This window comes from Phyllostomus discolor, chromosome 1 (assembly GCF_004126475.2).
Source record: "Phyllostomus discolor isolate MPI-MPIP mPhyDis1 chromosome 1, mPhyDis1.pri.v3, whole genome shotgun sequence".
Taxonomy (NCBI): Eukaryota; Metazoa; Chordata; class Mammalia; order Chiroptera; family Phyllostomidae; genus Phyllostomus; species Phyllostomus discolor.
The window spans coordinates 2,680,094-2,693,754 of record NC_040903.2 but is presented as its reverse complement, the minus strand read 5'-3'; the positions used below and the strand labels follow the sequence as shown (position 1 = coordinate 2,693,754).

At 62.5% G+C, this 13,661-nt stretch overlaps 1 protein-coding gene across 4 annotated transcripts in view; it reads left to right on the top strand.

Moving 5' to 3' along the window:
• Positions 1–5,991: 5,991 nt before the first annotated feature.
• LOC114492888 (TBC1 domain family member 14) overlaps positions 5,992–13,661 on the top strand; it is a 69,148-nt gene continuing 61,478 nt past the window's right edge. Inside the window, exon 1 of one of the 4 annotated variants that reach the window (XM_036018561.1) lies at positions 5,992–6,031. The gene's annotated coding sequence lies outside the window, so the exon portion shown is untranslated. Of the gene's footprint in view, positions 6,032–6,332; positions 6,490–13,661 lie in introns of those variants that run through there. The other 3 variants (XM_036018571.1, XM_036018568.1, XM_028507504.2) reach the window with 3 other exon arrangements.

Below are 13,661 nucleotides of genomic sequence, written 5' to 3'. Positions count from 1 at the left end.
TCCAGGGATCTGGGAGAGTCAGCCGGCTCTGGGGCGGGGGTGGGGGGAGCCTCTGCCCTGACCCCCAGGGCTGCCTGGCATCTCTGGGCTGGGCGGCGGGGCGGGGGGGGGGCGGGGGGGCGGGGGGAGGCCCAGTCGTCGGTTCTGCACGCTCAGTGGGGGTGCGGCACGCTCGCAGAACTGGTTACACGTCTCCTCGGGAAGACACGTGCACCAGGGCCCCTCGCCAGCCTGTGACCCTGCAGACCGGCCTTGGCACTGTGGTTTCCTCCTCGGCCGTGCTGGCTCCCCTCACTCACAGCTGCGAGTCAGCGGGGGAGACCAGCGCACAGCCCCCAGGAATGGGCCCCCGGCCCTGTGAGGGAGGGGGGCAGCAGGAGGAGCCCCGCAGTGGGGCCCTGCAGCCCGGGACAGACAGCCGTCCTCAAACTGTCCCGAGCACCTGCTGGCCGCCGCCCAATGGGGCGGACAGATGGGCCCCGACCGGGACCCCAGGAGGCCACGTCCGGGGGGCCTGGGAAGGGGTGACACACCGGGAGGGGGGAAACCGGCTCCCACGTGGCTCCAGACAGCACCCTTCACCCCCCGTGGTTCTCAGCCCATGTTTGGAGTTTAGAGGCGGTCCCTCTGTCCCCCGCAAGTGAAGAGGAAGGCTCAGTCATGGCCACATAGCAGGGGCTTGCTACTGAGCCCCCTCCCTGGCCAGCCATCAGGGAGTGGGGGGTCCTCCGCTTTGCTGCCGCCTCCCCTTGACGGAGCTGGGCCCCCAGCCTCATGCCGGCTGCAGGGGGCCTGGGGGGGGGTGTACAAGGGGGAGTAACCAGCCCTGCCAGGTGTGGGCACTGGGGGTGGGCATGTGGCGAGGAGGAGCCTTGGGGGTTGTTTCTGAGGGAGCTGGGGGCACCCGCCCTGCCAGCTGGCGGAGGGAGGCAGGGTGGGCATGGGAGGGGGGTACTGGGAAGCCCGTTTCTGTAGACGGGAGGGGGCTGGGGCCAGCCGTGTGTGTGTGTGTGTGTGTGTGTGTGTGTGAGACTGCTAGAAGGCCTGGGTTCAAATTCTGCCTGTGGACTTAGCTGCTCTGTGGCCTTGGGCAGGAAGGCTCCCCTGACCGACTCCACTCCCCTTCCCCCAGCTTCCCCTCTGCCACCTGGCGAGGGTGTGAGGGGCGTACCCACACCCCACATGTGCAGGGCTCAGTGAGGCTCTGCTGTCACTTGCTCCTCTGAGCGGGCCCCAGGGTGGCTGCTAGGGGCCTGGGGACAGCACAGAGACCCTACAAGACCAGGAGGTGTCTGGGGGGGTGGCCCAGAGGCTGCTGGAGCCCAGTGGCAGCATGGGGGTACAGAGGTGGCACAGAGTGGGGCAAGGCATTCTGAGGGCCGGAGCACCTGGGGCGGTGTTCTGAGCCGCCCCCGGAGGGAACGAGGAACTGAAGGAGGGAGGGGCTCCTGGAGGTCCCCATAGTGGGGTAGGGGGTGGACAGGTGCGAAGGCAGGGACGAGAGGGCGTTCAGAATGCCCCGGGGGCAGTAGGGAGTTCCGTGAGCCTGGAGAGACCTCGGGCCAGTGACGGAGCCTCACACGTGGAGGGGCGGTCCCCACAGTGGGTCACCTGGTGCAGGAGGGAGCTGGGCACCCCCGCCCACCTGTGCCCTATGCACACACCTCACCCAGCTCCCCCTCCCCCGTGAGGCCTGTTGCTGCGGCCTCTAAATGGGGCTTCACTTTCTGACGGCAGCAGCAGGCAACTGGGTGAAAAAATAAGGCTGTTTGGAAAATTCCACTGCCGTGTGCCAGAACAGGGAGCCCCACCCCCAGCGCCTTCTGCTCCTTCACACCTGGAGCCCTTGGGCCTCCCCTGCTGGGCACCTGGGAACGGTCCGGGAGCCGCAGGCCACAGGGGGCCCTGCCCCGGCCTCGTTGCAAGGTGCCTCTTCCAGTCTCGGCTGCTCTGGGAGCAAGGGGCCCCTGATTTGGGGCCAGACCCACCTGGATCCAAGGGCTCCTGGTGAGACGGGGCCATGATACAGCATCACGGGGCCCCCCGGCAGCGAGAGGCCTCACAAAGGTGGGCCACACAGCCTGCGGCCCCCACCCCTGCAGCAAGGGTGGGCCCCCGCCCCGCCCCGCCCATCGCCGCTCCAGCCTCCCGGGGCTCGAGCCTCCCTTTCACGCGGTGGGCACAGCGTGTGCCTCGCTTCTCTCCGAGCTTCGGTGAGGAGGCCCGGGGCTCGGGCCCTCATCTCACGGCCCCAAGCCACCGTGACTTCAAAGTCGGTGACTCACCCATCCGTGAGGATCTCGGCACATCTTCATTGTAAATAAGGCGCATGTTCCTTCTGGGGAGTCTGTCTCAAAATACACGGGGGCAGAAGGTAATCCCGCGTGTTCTGATACCGATATTCCCTTTGGTGTTTTCTTCCTTTTTTTTTTCCTGTGGATGATGCGAATTCCGTGTGTGTGTGTGTGTGTGTGTGTGTGTATTTGACTTGGTCAATAAGTTTATTAGTTTTTTTTTTAAAGATCTTATTTATTTTTAGAGAGAGCGGAAGGGAGGGGTAAAGAGAGGGAGAGAAACATCAGTGTGCGGTTGCCTCTCATGCATCCTGCACTGAGGACCTGGCCTGGAACCCAGGCGTGTGCCCCGACTGGGAATCGAACCGGCGACCCTTTGGTTTACAGGCTGGCACTCAATCTACTGAGCCACACCAGCCAAGGCAATTTAGCTAGTCTTTCCCTGACAGATCTTCACAGAAAACTGTGGTTTGGTGTATTCGCTCTCAGCAGCCCGTTCCCGAGTTCCCAGGAAGCTTGCCTTCACCTGGGCTACCCAGCCTTCTGGGCGAGAGACGTGCTGGGCGGCCCCACTGTTTAACCTCTTTCTCGGGCTTCCCCGTGGACCCGGCTCTCTCGCCCCGCAGCCTGGGCTTTCTCGCCACCTGCTCCCCCCCCCCACCCGCCTCCGCCCGTGGCGCAGGCACGCTGTTCCCCACTCGCTGAGAGCGCCAGTCCTTGGAAGCCTCTCTGTCTCCTTCCGTTAGGTGGCCTGCACCGCCTGTGGCCTTTGGACCCACGCTGTGCTTTTGCATCAAACTCCTTGCTTTCTGGACCGTAACCGGGCTGCGCTGGCACGGTAAGGGACGGACAAGCCTCCGTCCCCCATTCCCTTCGGGGCCCCCGACACTGTTCCCCGAGGTCATTCTGGCCAGCCCCGCATCTGGACAGCAGCTGAAGGCACCAGGTGGGCCATCGACGCTCTCCACGCTGCAGCCACCACCTGCACGTGGCCGCTGCAGACCTTGTCCACGCGGAGCCTGTTCAGAAGCTGCTGAGAGAGAAGCCCGCTGGCCGGCTGCTGCAGCCTGACCCGCCACGCGGTGCTTCGGGAGTTCGCGAGCATGGGCCGCGCACGCTCTCCTGTCTCCTCCCGTGCGGGCACGCACGACCTGACAAAGGCCATCTTTCCTGCTCACCCACACTACCACCCTGTATTTGGGGGGCATCGATCGTGTTTATTTTTGTCCCGGATTGCCGGGCACTTCTGGGCACCGCGCCGCTCCCCATCTTCTAACTTCCACTTGGTGTCTCTTAAAGCAGACTTGTCCCCGACAGGTTTAAGGAACCCCACCCGAGGAAGGGACCTGGATGGCCTTGGACCTGCAGTCCCCGTGCAGCTAGGGGCGGGGCAGGGGGCGTGCCTCCTACCTTCTTTGATTTTTATCCTTTACTTAAAATTCAGTATCACTGTAGTTTAAGCGTTTCCTCTGTGCTATAGAACACCTCCTTTAAGGGTTTCTAAGACAGCCGCCCCAGGCTCACCTTCCCTCACGGCCGCCCTTCCACATCCCGCCCCTCTCGCTGCTGTAGGTAACACCGTGGTGACGTCAGTCAGCTGGAGTCGGGGGTGACTCCACGAGTGTTTGGGGCCGCAGGGATTCTGAGGGCTGCCGTTCTCTGCTCCCTCCTTTGCTGGGCCCTGCCCTCTCCCTGTCACGAATGAGCCACCTTCAGGAGCCCTGCCTCCCACGGTCACGGGTGTTCACTGAGTGCAGGCAGGAGACAGTAACTGTGCGTGTTACAGCCAGGTGAAGTGCAAGTGGACGGCTCTGGTGTGAGGGTCTGTCTGCTGCTTCTTGCAGCCAAGCTCAGAGGTTCCTTCATGGTGGCGGTCTGGGCGTTTGGACACTTTCCTGTCCCTGTGTCTCTGGCTTTCTTCCACGCTGCCCTGTTGACACCTGTCTTGGTATCAGGGAGGGAGGGAGGGAGGGAGGCACTGAGCTTCTGAGAAGTGGTGTGCGTGTGCAGGGCCACACAGCCACACAGCCGACCTTGTTCGTTATATTCCTAATTTTGTTACTCAGTTGTGACGAGGACTCGTCTGGGATGCGTCTGGGTGCCGCTGACACAGCGGCACACATGGGCGGGCCTAAGTGACTGCAGGTGTAAGCGACTGATGGGCTCCAGGGAGGGGCTCCGGGCCCGGGGAAGGGGGTGGAGGGCAACAGGAGGGGGGGAGGGCGATGAAAGGGCAAACAGGGCGCCACAACCTGTGGACCACAAACTTCTTTGGGTTCTGGGCTCGGGACGATGGCTCCTTCTCACCGTGGGGTTTTAGAACCCTAAGACTCAGGACGAGGGCTGGGAGGGGTTTGTGGAGTGCAGCGGACAGCGTACAAGCAGATTTATGAAAACTGATGTGTTAGGTGGCTGATTCAGGCCTGAAGCAAGCCTGTACTTTTCCATTAGTGTTTTCTTCACATAAGCTGGGGAGGTCACGTTAGGGCTTGAAGGACACCCAGTATTATTTTCCCTTCATTTTTTAATATTTTAAAACATTTTCCCACCTAGAAATGGAAGCATTTCTAAAGCTCCTAGTATGCACCAAGCTGTCCGAGGGAGTTCAGGTACCCTGCTAAGAGTGTGCCTTCCTCACGTCCTCGCCCCTGGCCACCATAACTAACAGGTGCTACCGTGTTTGCAGAGCCATGAGACCGGAGAAGTCAGGGTTCTTTGGCCCAACCCACGTGACCACGGCCCTGACAAAGTAATCTTCCACTGCGCGCTTCCAGAGGCGCTCTGGGCTGGAGAGATTACCCTTCCTGCCCCTGACCAGTCTGCTATCCCGTCCTCCCTTAGCCTCAGTGGCGGGTCTCTGAGGTTTCCTCTCTGGTCATTCTGCCCGTGACAGTGCCCGGGGCTCCTGGGTGGCAGGATCAAAGCCCAGTGTGCCACCCAGGCCTTCCGGTTCCCAGCCACCGGAGTCCTCCCTCCAGACGTGATGCCTCCAGAAGACAATGACAATTTAACAAACATTTAAGTGCCTACTGCTTCCCAGACGCAGGCCACACAGCAGTAAACAAGACAGGCCGGGTTTGCCTCAGGAAGCCTCCATCCAGAACAGATCAGCTACTGCCTAACCACAGCTTTCTCGTCCAGGGCCTCGCGAGGTTTTGGAGGGTGGTCTGCGGGGGGCACCTAGCTTCCCACCCCTCCCAGCTACTGTCCGGGTCCGGGGACCTTGGACAAGAGGCTTCTCTGCCTCTCGATACACTACACGGCTTTAATCACAGACCCCGTCCAGGCGTTTCTGCAATGCTGGCGCAAAACGATGCCCATGAACCCTAGGCCAGGGGATCCCCAAACGTGTCTGCACATTACTCTCCAAGAAACTGGCCTGGGGAGCGGCCTGGGCTTTGGCATTTTCAAAGACTCCCCAGGCGCTTGTACTGGGTAAGGGCTTAGTAAAGGACAACTACCAGAAAAGCCCATTTTACAGATTAAGAGACTAAAGCCGGGCAGGGAGGCCGCCTCTCCGGCCGGTAGTCTCAATTCGCCCCCACAGACCTCCCGTCTCCGTCCAGGAGGGGACCTGGCCCCTCCGCCCCCCACCACCGCACACCAGCCCAGAGGCAGGGGCACCCATCGATGCGCTCCATCGCTCGGCTCCCCACGCCTGGTCCCTGCCCGCTCGAGCCCCTTCCCCCTCCCGGCAGCTTCCCACTTCCAAGATGGCCGCGGGTGGAGCCGACCAGGTAAGGAGGCCCCAGACGGGTGTCTACCGGGGCTGTGCGGGCCCGAAGATCCCCTCAGGCACCTCTCGCGGCTCCGCTTGGGCCCCGAGAGAGTAGAGGGCCGGCGACGCCGCGGCGGGGCCCTCGGCTGGCTGGGGAGCGGGTCGCAGGAAGGGCTGCAGGGCGAGCGTCGAGTTCTAGGAGCTGCAGCGGCGGTGCGGCGGGAGGCGGCAGCTTTGGCAGAAGGGCGGCCGCGGCCGGCAGGGGGCGGGGCGAGCGCGCGCGGGGCGGGGCGAGCGCGCGCGGGGCGGGGCGAGGGCGTGCTCCGCCGTTGGCCGCGGGCGGCTCGCGCGCACCTGCTCGCCGGACCCGCTGCCGGCCGCGCTCCCGGCGTTCTCGCCGCTCAAGTTGCGGGTCCCGCGGGACTTGGGGTGCCTGCTCGCCAGCTCCGGGATGGCGTCGGAGCTGAGCTAACTCCGGTACTGAGGGCCTGCGGCGGGGGCGGGGCCGGAGGGCGGGAGGGGCCCCAGGCGTGCGGCGGCGCTGCCACCTGCTGCAGCGTCGACCCGAGCGGGGAGGCGGCCTCAGGCGGGCGGGGTGGGGGGCCAGCGCGCGTCCGGGTCCCGGTCCGACGCCCTCTCGCCGCGCGATCTCCACTTAGTCCCGCGCCGGGGAGCCCGTGGGGCTCGGGGAACACTGCGGGGCCCCGGCGGCGCTCCACCGCCCCTCCGCCCCTCCGCGAGACGCGCGCCCTGACACGCTTCTTTTCCGGAACTTGGCGAAGAGTTTGTCCTTTCAGATGCGCGGGGCTGCCGGCTCCGCGCTGGGACCTGCCCCTCCCGGCTGCCCGGACCCTTCCACCTCTGGGTCCCCGACCCCTTGGAGCCTCCCCGTGGGGGGCCGCCCCTCCCCACGGGGCTCCTGACACCCTTCCTTGTTGGAATCCTTGACCTTAGGGCCCAGACGTCCTCCTCCGCGCACCGTCTGCCCCTCGGTCAGGACTCGCGTTCCCCGGCCCTGGACCCCCTGCGCCTTGGAGACCCAGGCTGGAAGGCTCCAGCCGGCGTGTGTCAGGGGTGGGGAGGACACTGCCCAGGCGGTCCTCGCTGGGCAGGGAGCTGCCTGGAGGAAGGAGCCGGCGGCTGGAAGCCGAGGGGGTGAGGCCGTGATGAAGCAGATGACTGGCCCTGCGCGCTCGAGTCCCGAGACCCCACACCGGGCACTTTAGTGGCAGGATCTTTGCTGGGGCACGTGAAACCATGTTTGTCTTAAAGCTGCCCAGGGCACTGTTTTCACCGACGTGGAAATGGCAGCTGTGCTTTGGACGGTTGTCTGTGCAGGAGTTCCTGGGGGCCAGTGCCTGCGGCGCGGAGGCCCCTCGCTGTTGTCGTGGCGCCTTTAGGGAGCGCGCGTTGCCACGCAGTTAGGTCTGAGCGCTGGGCACTGTGAGGTGCTTGGCCTGGGCCAGCTCTCCCTCTAGCAGTCTCGGAACACTTCCTCTTGCCCTGTTTATCTGGGTAGGACCAGCCCGGGTCTCCAGTTGAGTGCGAATTCCCAACCTATTACCCCTGCTCTATCCCCGGTGTCCCTACGCCCCCAGGCCCCCAGGTCCCTTGAGTTTGAGGGCTCCACATGATCCCCAGCCCTAGCGAGAACCTGGCATGGATTCGGGCCCAGGGTTATTGAGGGCATGCACCCTTTCGGAAACTAAACTAGGGAGGTAACGTAACTCACTGGCTGGTAGGCACCCAGCAGGGCAGAGGCAGAGGCAGAGGTGGGATTCCCAGTCTGCTCCCCAGTGTCCTAGCACTTCCCCGGGCCGGAGCCCGGCTGGCTCCAGGGCGGTGAGACAGTTTCCACCTTCTGCCCCGGCCTCGCCTGCCTCTGCTGACCGCCTCCAGCGCTCGCCACCAGGCACCCTGTCTCTCCCTCTCCGCCCCTGCATTTCTCCACCCCTCCGTCCAGCAAGTGAATTCCTGTCTTTTGTGCCTCCACCTCCTTGTGCTTGTGTCCTGCCAAAGGCCTCCGTGACAGCGAGGGCCCCATTTATCAGAGCACCTGGTTTGGGGGTCTCCCACCTGGGTCGGAGCCTCTGAGAGCCTTCTTGTCGCAGCCTCAGTGCAGGGCATGCCTGCCTGCCCAGCATGCTGTCCTTGCTGGTGGACCGCTGAGACCTTGGAGAAGGTTCGTCATCAAAACAGACATTTACATGGATGCCAGAGGATTTTAGGGAAACGGCTGTGTTGTCTGCTCACGTTTGTTTTAGGACGATGCAAACTTGGTTAGGGCTTGGGTTTAGAATTCCGGAGTGTGGCGCTGGAAGGAGCTCAGGTAGATCAGCAGGGCTGATCGGCTCCTTTTACAGGTGGGGAAGGGGAGGCCCAGAGCTCGGGTCAGCGCTGCCCAGCAAGTGAGAGGAGAGGCGTTAGGGATCGCGTTAGGGATCGGAGGAAGCTGTGCAGCAGGCTGTGCGGACAGACTGGCTGTGTCTGAGCTTGCTTATGCAAATGAGTTGCTAAAATAGTGGGCCTGAGCTGGCGGGGCCTATCCGGTGCCCAGGAAAGAATAACACCAGCCAGCTCCTCTGGGGCTTAACTCTTGCCTGGCAGCAGTTCTGAAGGCCCTGTGTGGGCTACGCCCCCCAGTCTTTCAGCTGCCCGAGGACACAGGCTCTGCTGGCGGCCCCACTTTACTGCACAGAAACTGAGGCACAGGAAAACCAGGCAACTCGTTCAAGGTCATAGAAAATGGAGAGGCTGGGATTTGAACCCAGACAATCTATCTCTAGAACCTGCATTGCCCCTCCTTATTTGTTTATTAAAATATTCTATTTAATTATTTTTAGAGAGAGAGGAAGGGAAGGGAGGGAGAGAAACATCAATGTGTGGTTGCCTCTCCAGCAACCCCTACTGGGGACCTGGCCCGCAACCCAGGCATGTGCCCGGACTGGGAACTGAACCAGTGACCCTTCGGTTCGCAGGCCAGAACTAAATTCTCTGAGCCACACCAGCCAGGGTTCCCCCCTCATTTACTTTATTTTTCAAACTTTTCTATTGAAGCTAACATACATGCAGAAAAAAACTGTTAACTGTTCAGCTTACCGACCATCACAGAACGTGGGGCCTGTGTTCCCGAGCTCAGCAGCAGCCATTCCTGCGGCCTCGACGTCAGGCCCAGTGAGGGTCCGGCCTGTGCTCCTGTGCGAGCTCGGGCAGGCTGCTCAGCCCCCCTGGGCCTCGGCGTCTGCAGTGCGCTTGCCGGGCTCGTGGCGGCTGGCGCGGGCGGTGGCACGTTTGGTCTCTCATTACCGATTGTGAGTGTAAATTATGTTGGCTTTCTTAAGTGGTCGGAATGCCCCGACCTGTCTGTGGCCCCTCAAGCACACCGGCGCTTAGGACAATTAGTTTTGGTAAACCACCACATGCAGCTGAAACATTCTGGCGGCGCGGGGAATCCCCCATATGTTGAAAGTCCTCAATTGCAGATGTCCCCCCCGCCATGCCTTTTCACCATGACCACCTTTGGGGTGTGTGACTTCAGAGTCTGTCCCGTAGGGTTGCGAAGGAGCCTTTCGGGACCTTTGGCAGTTTAGCCCCAGTTTCTGCCCGGTTTGCTGATGGACCAAAACCTATTTAAACAACGTTGTGTTAAGTTCCAGGTGCCTGAAAGTTGCCATTCACCCTCCAGAGGAGTACATGGAACTTCTAAGAAATTGTTTTTTTTTTTAAGGGCTTTTTTTTATCGTAAAGAATAACCCACTTACCTGGCTGGCGTAGCTCAGTGGATTGAGTGCAGGCTGTGAACCAAAGTGTCGCAGGTTCGATTCCCAGTCAGGGTACATGCCTGGGTTGCAGGCCATGACCCCCAGCAACCGCACATTGATGTTTCTCTCTCTCTCTCTTTCTCCCTCCCTTCCCTCTCTAAAAGTAAATAAATAAAATCTTTAAGAAAAAGATTGATACTTAAAAAAAAGAAAGAATAACCCACTTAAAAACTAGACTACTTTTGTAGTTGACTTTTCATTCTACAAAATGCAGATTAGCCTGCTGTTTCAGGACCTTGTGCAAGCCGTGTGAAGAGAAAGTGCCTCAGCGCCGGGTCAGCCCTGGCACCACCGCTTTGTCACACGCGCCTTCCGGGCCTCTGTCTCATGCCTGTGCATCCCCATCGGTGATGACGGGGTCGCTGCGGAGGGCACGCCGCAGGTGGGCGTGAACACTGAGCGGGGAGCGCAGTGCCCGGTGTGCCGCGCGCGCTGGGCGAGCGGAGGCAGCTGCCCTCGTTAATTGTTGATGCCGAGGCACCCGAGCCCTGGACCGGCTCCTGTCTTTCTTTCCGGGAACCTGGGTGACAGAAAGGAAGATGGGGGCTGGTGCCGCGGAGCCCTCTGTGGGGCTGGCTCATGCACAGGGGACACGCTGTCCACAGGGGACACGCTGTCCACAGGGCACGTGCCGTAGGTAGCCGTGCACTCAGCTCTGGAGAGGAGAAGGAGCATGGAGCTGGGTCAATGGGCCTCGTGGCAGCGCAGGTGAGCTCCCACAGCCCCCCGGAGGGGTCGGGGGGAGCAGCCGCGCCCCGTTCCTGTGCCGGTGGGGCCTGAGGGAGCGGCTCTCCTGTGCAGTCTCCGGAGCGCAGCTGGACTCCGGGGCTGTGGACTCGGAGGACTCGGAGGGCCGAGTCATGGATGGGAAGGAGCCAGGGGCGTCTGCGTGGGGGGGCGGTGCAACTGCCCCCCCGAAGTCGCCAGTGAGCGTGTCTCCCCGCCCGGGACCAGAACGGAGTCATTTGGTTCTGGCTTTGTAAACTCTTCCTGTTGTCCGTGAAGGTGCAGTCAAGACCCCGTCCTGTTGGTTTTTAAGCAGGAGAAAAGGAAAGCTTTGCTTCGAGATGGAGCTGTTGTCCAGCCCTGTTCAGGCCCACGGGCCGGAGCCGCTGTCCGCTCTCCGGCCTGCAGCACCCCCGGGACTCACCCCAGGGCTCCGCTCTGTGGCGGCAGATAAAACTCAGGTGGCCTTGCCGCCCGAGATGGACACCGTTGTCGTCTTCTTTTCCGTCCTTGACGGCCGGGGTGTTTCTCTGGTCCAGGAGGCGGCGTCATCACGCTTGTATGGAGCATCTGCCTGCACGGCTGCTGCCGGGCCGTGCCCGAGAGCCTGAGGGTGTGCCGTGTGGTGGCTGCGGCGGCAGCTTGTGTCCCCGGGCCGTCGTGCTGTGGCCTTGGGGAAACGCTGTGTGGTGTTTCACTTCCCTGCCCCGCTGGCGGTGCTCCCTGCTGGCCGGCCTGGTGGCAGACGGGAGGCACGGGGTGGCCGCTGCTCCCCTGCTGGCCGTGTCTGCCGTCCGCTCGCCTGCCAGGGGCTCCACGGGACGGGGTCTCTTCCTCGTCCCGATGCGCCCACTGCCGGCCTTGTGTTGGGAGCATGACCGAGTTCTCGGCAGGTGTTTCTTGGATCGACCGCACCTGGAACCTGCCCACTTAGAACGTAGCTGTTAGTAGCAATGCATTCAGCAAATGGATTTGCGAGTCCTTAATCTGTGCCGGCTGTGTGTCCAGCAGTGGTGTCCGGGCGCTGTCAGTGCTGTGTCTGCCTGGACCTTGGAGGCTGGTACCGGCAGACATGGGGACGGCTGTGCACACAGTTGTCTTAGGTGGGGTGTGGCCGAGAGGAGGCCTGGAGGGAGGAGGGCCTGCCGCTTCCTGGGAGAGGTAGGAAGGCTTCTCGGAGGAGGTGGCCTTGGGAGTGGGCTGTGCCTCCTGGTGGCACCTGCTACCAGATCTTGGGGGGCGCCGAAGGCCCTGCTGGGAGCGCCCCAGGCACGGTGCGGCAGCCCTGGGTGCCGGCAGAGCCGGAGTGACGGTGTGAGGCTGGGGAGGCAGGCAGGGGCGGGGCGGGAGCGCCCTGTGCCAGCTCGGGGCCTTGAGGCTTGTCCTGTCTCCAGAAGACGTGAGACTTGGAGGCCGGCCATCGGCAGTTGGCCTCCTGGCAGGCTCCCAGAGGCCGCCCCGCAGCCGGTGTCCGCAGGTGCTGTGCACCGCCGCCCCGGCAGGGCACCCCGGAAGGCCCTTGTTCTCCAGGGTGCGGTTTCTGGTTCCACAGCACTGGGGACGCCAGGGGGCAGGGTTTGAGGACAGGTGGCCTTGGCCCTTGCAGCTTTTGGTTTCAGGGCGTGTTGCAAGTGGAAGTGCTTTTTCCCTTTTGGGTTTGTTTTCCTGAAGGAACACCCTGTTCCTGAAGCTCAGGGAACTTGAACTGGACTGGAGGGCCCGGAGGCCTCGCCGGGGCTCAGCAGCTCCCTTAGCGGACGCCCGGGGATGGGGATCCGGGTGGCCCTGTGAGGCCACGCCCACCGTCCTTCCCGGTGCGCCCTCAGGTGACTCGGAGAGGGGTCCCTGGGTTCACTTACCGCACTTGTCACGCATTCCTGTCGCTGTGGCATTTCAGTTCAAGTTCATTTTTTTGCGGGTGCTTGAGCTTTTAACGTGGCTCAAGTAGAGAAAGTTCCCATTCATTGTTCACGGGGTACCTGCCCGTGTCGGGTGCAGGGTGTGCTGCCGCTCTCCCTGGACCTCCTCCTCTCGTTGCTCTCAGGCCCCCCTGGGATTTCTGGGGTGGCCCCGGTTCCCTGCTGGGGGGAGGGGAGTTGAGGCTCAGAGGTCCAGCACCCCCCTGTCCCCCCAAGGCCACCCCAGCAGGTTGGTGGCAGAGCAGGGGTTTCAGCCAGGCCCGTCCGAGCCCCGCCCTCCGGAGTCCAGGCTTCGTGCCATGGGCCTGTCCGAGTCCTGGTGGTGCTCGGATGCTTCTGATCACCCTTGACGTCTCCCAAGATGATCTCTTACCTGTGTTTTCCTTTTCGTTAAAATAAAATAAAAAAGTAGAACTTTCAGGTTTGTCCAAGTCTGACTCCCTGTGTCTTCCTCACGTGAACCCTTTGTTTCGCTGCCCCGGCTCAGCTCCGAGACCCCCCAGAGCAGGGTCCCAGACACGGTCTGCTGTGGCCTTGCTGGGGAGCAGCTCGGGACCCGCCGGGGCCCGGGGAGGCTGCAGCCCGGGGGCTCAGGGCAGGGGGAACTGCCCCAGCGCTGAGAAGGTGCTCACCTGTGAGAGCGGTGCTCAGGCACTTCCAGGGGGTGAACCGAGTTTTTACTCTATGATTTTTGTTTTTATTTTTAGTTAATTAGTTGCTTTTTGCTTCACCATTTATCTCCCCTGTCCCCACCTCCAGCCTCCCCTCCCCGCGGTGCCCACACTGGTGTCGGTGCCCAGAGAGCAGCACTTTCTTTCCTGCGAAGGGCTTTCACAGGGCAGCGCTACACTCTCGTTTGTGTGTGGGGCTCTGGCCGCGCTGGTGGGTTTGTTCTGGGGCAGCGCGAGGTTCCGCCTCCCGAGAGACACCGCGACCGAGGAGCGGAGCGTCGCGGTCAGACAGCCCCCGTCCCTCGCGGGGCCGCGTCGCAGGGTCTGCGTGCGGTTCGCCTCTCCCTGAATTCTGCCTTTCCGTTCCTTCCTTCGCACTTCGGTTGTTGCGTCGGGGCTGTGCTGTCTGGTTCCTTGGAGTTCGCGGAGGGAGGGCGATGAACCCACCCCCCACCCCCCACCCCCGCCCTGCTCTTGCGGAGCTGGCTCTGCGGTGGTGGTGGTGTCGGCCG